Below are 6,922 nucleotides of genomic sequence, written 5' to 3' on the forward strand. Positions count from 1 at the left end.
AAATGTCAACCAGAATGAAGTCCTTAATAGAGTCTCAGAATTTAGGCAGGATGCTATCGCAATGGAATTTTGCATTGATAGCTCGATGTGTAACGTATATGAAGCATCAGGCGAGACCATTGGAAATAACTTACGGTAAGTGCTAACATCGGAACAATCCAGAGAAGAATCGCATGACCTCTGGGCAAGGGTGACATACAAATTATGGCAGCATTACATGTTTTTAGATGTGTTAACTAATCGTATTGTGGTAATCATTTTTGCAATATATACATATACAGAATCACTACTTTGTACACCTTAAACATTATACAATGTTGTTTGTCAATTACATCTCTGTGAAGCTAGAAAACAAACCAAAAAAAAAAAAAAAAGGAACTTAGGGAAGATAGCACAATTAACCACTCTCAGGAGGCTTGCTTGAAGATTTGGGGTGGCATGCTGACAAACAGGCCTGAGCTATTGCAAGGACAGCACAAGAAAGAAACCAGTTCAGCGCCCACAGGAAGCTATGAAATGAGGGAGCATTCATCTGGTGTGCATGTCAGGGAAAGTCTGACTGTTATGAAGGATGGAGAAACATGGTTCTATGTGAGGTGCTGATATCAATGCCAGAAATTAGAAATTCCTCCTTTGGGGAGAGAACTGCCCAAATCCTAGTGAAGAGGGAGGAAGACTAAGCATGTGTCTATGGCTGGAGGCAGCAGGGGCCCCTTGTGAGAAAATCCCCTGGCCTCTTTTGTTTCTAAATTTCCAATTAAATGGGATTAAATTTTTTTCACTACCGAATTCAGGCTGAAAATTCAGAAAGCACAAATGATCAACAGAAGAAAGTATAAATCATGTATCTTCTCACCCACAGTAACACTGTCTCTCCAGTCTTCTCTCTGTACAAGCAAAGTTTGCTAAATTGTAATTTGTGAAATAGAGCATTGATTCTCAGTATGTTATCTTAGATTGGGCTATTGTTGTCCATGATCATAGGTGGCTTGGTGACAAAAACGCCTCTTTCTGTGTGCGAGAGGGCTTGGAAAGGGTTACCCTTTAGAGAAAATGCCCGTTACCGTCGCACCGTCCTTTGGATTTATCATCCTTCCATCTGTACAGGTCTGTGTCAAGAGAGGCAGGGCCCTAGACCAACCATCCCCTCAGCCCAACACAATCGCTTACGTTATTGTTCCCTATTTCACCTTTGTTTTCCTTCGTGCATCTATGATAGAGTGTGGAGAATGAGGCGTATTTAAAATACTTCTAATAACCTCCCCATCTCTGGGTTAATCTCTTTGGTTCAGCAGACAGTAAACCTATAAGGGCAGGAAGATGTAGAACAATAACTATGTTCACCCTGATGTGATCCTCAACCTTAAGAAAGTGTCTATCCTGGGAGAGGTGGAGTATAGACTAAACAGATGGAATATGTGCAGGGTCTCACTTCATGTAAGAGCAGGGGGAATAGGGAAATTATCTGGCCTGTTCCCCCTTCCCGCCACCACACTTATATTACAAATGAGGAAACTGCTAGAAACAGACTTACTCAAAGGCCTCTTGCAAAGCCCCGAAATGTAATTTCTTAGCCATTTGTGTGCCTTCTGGCTTGGGTGCATACCCATCAGACATATTTGTAGGGAGTTCATAGTGAACATCTGTGACTCAAGACAACATCGCCCAGAGCACGTTGGAGGATGCAGGACCTTCTCTGCTCCAAAGGGCTAAGTGGGGGCCACTGATGTAAGTGCTGATCCCACTGGTGTTTGGACAGGAAAGGAACTCGGGCTGTTTTTCTTCACTGAAAGCCAATCCCAGTGGAGTCACTGGGGTTTTTTAAACCGAAGGTCTTTAAAGCTTGAAATGAAAAACCATGACCTCAGCCAGCACACACGCAGCCCCCGCTGCGATACATCGAGCACCGCACGCTCCGGCGTCCTGTAAATAACTCACGTCTGTGGGGCACATGTGTGGCCCGTGAGCTGCCATCAGACGTGGTTTTAGTTGGAAGGCCAGACCCCAGCCCTGTGGACGATACAGTCATCTGTTAGCGATTTCCCGCTCCCATTAAAACCAGACGCTGGATGCATGTGCCTCGTTGCAGACTGTCATGAGGGATTCGTTTTTATTGCTTGGGCTCCGGTCTCTGAACCACATCAATTACAGCCCTTTGTGTTACCGACAGGGTGTGAAGTGAAATGATGACAATCTCATTGCCGTGGAACAGTTCACAGATTGTATGGAGATAGAAGTCCACACTCACCATGAGAACAGAGCGAGTGGAAAAATCTAGATTCTAAGCTACAGGGACAAATCCACTCCAACATACAAATGCCTAATCGCTCCCAGCAAACCGTGGCATCGGAAAGTTAAAGCTGCATTAAACCTAACTTTACCAGTGTCAGGCAATGGAGACTTAAAACCCAGATTTAAGGAGTAATTTCCAGAGTTATGCCATTATTATTACTTTTATTATTAATTATTATTCACAACAGCATGTGAAAATGTTATTTGTTATTGACTGGCCTTGTGGAGATTATGAAACACACAGGGGCCCTAGCTGGTTTGGCTCAGGCAATAGAGCATCAGCCTGCGGACTGAAGGGTCTTGGGTTCAATTCCAGTCAAGGGCACATGCTTAGGTTTCAGGTTCAATCCCTAGTATGGGGGCATGCAGGAGGCAGCCGATCAATGATTCTCTCTCATCATTGATGTTTCTATCTCTCTCTCCCTCTCCCTTCCTCTCTGAAATCAATAAAAATATATTAAAACACACACACACACACACACACACACACACACACACACACACACACACGGAACCAGCCACAGAGAAACTGGAGTTTGTCCTGGTTCTTCCATGAATTTGTTCTGTGAAGTGGGCATGTCATGACATTGAGCTTCAGTTTCCTCTTCTGTCGGGTTAAAGGTTTAGAGGGTGTGGACTTCCCTCCATCTTTCACTTCCTAGGACTCTGAGCATCTGTATGAGGTGTAGAAATAAAACCATAGCAGATAAAGGGGTGCACACTTCAGAACCACTGTCCTGCAGAGGGAAGGGCGCTGGGCTGCCACCACCCAGAGCACAGCAGACAGGAAGGCCTGTGCCTTACTAAAGTCCATGACCTACGTCAGCCTTAACGGTGGTGACAAGAGCCCCTGGGCACAGGCTTACGTTGGGGTTTGAACTGCATCATGAAGGCCTATAAAGAGCTACTTTACCATGCAGTAGGGTTTCCAGCCCCTTGGCAACTATTTTCTGCCTTGAAGATAGCCACCGCCCCCCCACCCTCAGGGGAAGAGCCGAGGTTACACCAGGGGAGAAGGGACCCTGGAAAGTATTCGAAGAATAGCCTTTTGTCTACAGGAACAAAGGAGAACAGGCCTGACTTGGCTAAAAGGCACCCCAGCTCCTCCACAGAAGTTCACCAGCCGCAACAGTTCCATCAAATCCCAGGAAAGCTTTGCAGCCAGGAGTTTGCAAACCACCTTCTCTCTTGCTCTCTTTTGTTTTCTGCAAATGACAGATGCACAGCGAGGAAGGTCAGCCTGATAAGTCATTTCCTCCTCCGAAGGCATTTGACTCACCTCTGTTTCACCCCACACGAGTGTGCTCACAACCAGACAGCACAGGGCTTTTTCCTGAGCTGCAATCCACCGTGGTTCCTGACTGAGCTCCCGCAGGCTGCGAGGCTTGTGCAGGAGGCCCTGGCCTGGGGCTGTGGGACTGAGTCCTAATCCTGTTTCTCTGCTCTTAACCCAGGGGAGGAAACCTGGAATCAGTCTCAACCTGCTCATTTTGTTTCTGCTCCCAGAGAGCAGAAGGATGAAGCTGCCCAGACTCACAGGAGAGGGGAGTCCAGTCACAGGGTCCAGTCGTGACAAGAACCCATTTGTCCTGAGCGCACGGGAGTCCCGGGCCCTTGTCTGTCAACAGCCTGGACTTATAAGGAAGTTCAGCAACAGCTCTCATCAGGCTGGATACCTACCTGGCCAAGACTGTCACACTCTGAGAAAAAGTCTTAATTGTCTGCAGTCGTACATCACCCACACTTACCCACAAGGCTTGGTGGAGGGAACTGTGGCTGACAGCTTAGGAGGAGGAAAGAAGAGACTCCATCCTATGCCTTTTTCCACTTTGTTGTGTGTCGGTGGGCATACGGTAGCCCCTCTCTCTCTCTCTCTCTCTCTCTCTCTCTCTCACACACACACACACACACACACACACACACACACTGCTAGTGGTAAGCTTGCATCAGCAGCCCCATCCGGATGAGCAAAGGGAACAGTGAACAGAATGAGTCTTGGTGAAGACCATCTGCCCATGGGCTCTAGCGTTGTCGGGAGAGGAAGTGGCAGTTCCATCTACGTCCCATAGCGAATGCTCTCAGCCTACACGGAGGTAACTCCTCTGCCATTCACACCTGTCATTCCGTGAATCATTACCGACTGCCCACAAGACAGACCATCATGGTCTGCCTGCGCCACAGAAATGGCCTGGGGTGGGCAGACAGCACCCATCAGATTGCCACTAAAAATTCCCAGCCCAGCAGGTGGTCCCCTGACGGAGGATGGAACTGCCAGAGAGGACCAGGCTGTCCCTGCAGATTTTCCCACCCCTATTGGGGACCCCAGGGCTTGCAAAAGCTTCCAAAGGCCCCACTGATTCTCACATTCCAGGATGATCCCACCTCCTGAGCATCTCGGTGTGACCAGGGTCAAGCTTCTCCATAAATAAAACAAGTGGTGCAATCTCTGAGGAGAGTGGCTGAAGAGACACAGGGGCTGGGGACGCTTCTCAGTCCTTCACTTCAGCCTTGAGAGGCTCTTGAGACAGCTGGTGAAGAGCGGACCAGGCGGCAGCATTATAGGACATGTGGAAGTGTGAACTCAAGAGGAACGGTTCCTCTTCCTGAATTCTCCCCTTTCCCTATTCAAGCTTGTGCCTTGATATCCCCAAGTAAAAGCAGCAAGAATATTAATAGCAACATTTACTGGTTACTTAGTGTGCGCTAGGCACATTTATTATTAGCCCATTTAATCCCAATGGAGGCACGAGGCACGAAGAAGTAGCCTGCACATTTTTCTTGCATTTGTTGGGAGAATTGGAGAGAGAGAGGATCTTAAAGAAACTGGCAAGCAAAAGAATTTCCCCATGACAAAAGATTTATCTGGCTTGTAAGAAATAAACTAAGGGAAGAAAGAAGGAATGAGAGCCCTAATTGGTTTGGCTCAGTGTCAGTCTGTGGACTCAATGGTCCCAGGTTCGATTCCAATCAAGGGCATGTACCTTGGTTGCGGGCACATCCCCAGTAGGGAGTGTTCAAGAGGCAGCTGAATGATGTTTCTAACTCTCTATCCCTCTCCCTTCCTCTCTGTAAAAAAATCAATAAAATGTATTTTTTAAACTTTTTTTTTTTAAAAAAAAAGAAGGAATGAGAGAAAGAATTATGGTTTGGGGGGCCGGAGAGGGTAGGGGGACCTGCACCCATGTTCTTGCTGAGGAAGAGAGAAGGTAGATACCTGAACACATGTCCCCCCCACCTCCAGCCTGACATGGAAGTGCAAGGCCATTCTGGCCTTGGGGAAAGAGCAGTAGGTGTCTCAACTGCTCCCATGTGTGCTGAGCATCAAGGGCCAGGCACCACCCCCAAAGCTCTTGCACTATTCAAGCCCCTCAGAATATGTTACATTCTTTGGATGTGGGGGACCCAATACCTATTGAGGTTAAATTTGCAGCAGCCTGGTAAAAGAGAGTGAAATCAGATATTACTGATTGTTCTTATAGAAAACATAACTCAGCCCTGAATCTCTAATAACTGAGTTCTTGGACTGAGATTCACCTATCCTATTTTGTCTACATTTTCAACCTAACACTCAATACTTCTTCAATGAATGTTCCTTGAGTGATTGGATGAGCAAAAGTAAAAAAGAATGCAGATATGATTCTCAAAGTGTGGTACAAGGACCCCTGAAATCCTTTCATAAATAATTCAAAGACATTAAGTTGCTTTTTTCACTGTCACTATCTCATGATAGAGTTTTTCAGAGGCTACAAATGAAATATATTGAATACAGAAGTAGGTATAACAATTCCACTGTCACCTATGAATGAGACATTCAAACCATTTTCAAAATGTTGTAAAATAATGCCACTCTTCTCACTAATATTTTTTTGTTTTGGGAAAACATAGTTATGTCATAAAATACTTTATGGTAACATTCAATGAGTTTATTAATGTATTTTAATGAATTAATGAAGCATGTTTTTAAGATTTTTCAGCTTGAATTTAATCTATGGCAAATTATTTGGGAGCTGCTGTAACAAAGAGCGGAAGGGGTAAGGCGGGGGTACAGGAAGGCAGAATTACAATTGGCTGACTGACCCTGAACAAACCAGTCAACCTCTACCAAATGAAGATGCTGAACCAAAGGGCTCCAAGGACTCCATCCTTGGCAACCTCTAATTTCTCTGTCAGAGGCAGAGATAGAAGCTCAGTGAAGTCAAAGGGGCCCTCCCTGAAATTCCGGCTCCCTTTAGTGCACCATGGGAATGCCACAGGGTGGGTTTGCTGGCTAAAAATAATTGCCCTAAGACCTGGGGGTCAGAGGGCTCCTCCCAGAGCCAGGAGGGGGGTGATGTCAGTGCCTGGAAGCCCTCAGCATTCCTGGTCTGCCATCCTTTTGTGCCTCCAGAAATGTCACCTCTAATCTCTGCCTGAGAAGCGAGATAGATAGATAGATAGAGAGAGAGAGAGAGAGAGAGAGAGAGAGAGAGAGAGAGAGAGAGAAGACACTCCATCAAATGCTAGGAGTAATCCAGTTAGGCACTGATGCCCTTTTAAGGAAGCCTCATCAGAGAAACAAAGCTCAGAGCTTTGTTTTTCAGTTCAGCCACACCTTGCCCCATATTGTGGCCTCAGCAAGCAGAAATACTGA

The sequence above is a fragment of the Pipistrellus hanaki genome, assembly GCF_964339955.1.
Source record: "Pipistrellus hanaki genome assembly, chromosome: 1".
In the NCBI taxonomy this organism is placed as follows: Eukaryota; Metazoa; Chordata; class Mammalia; order Chiroptera; family Vespertilionidae; genus Pipistrellus; species Pipistrellus hanaki.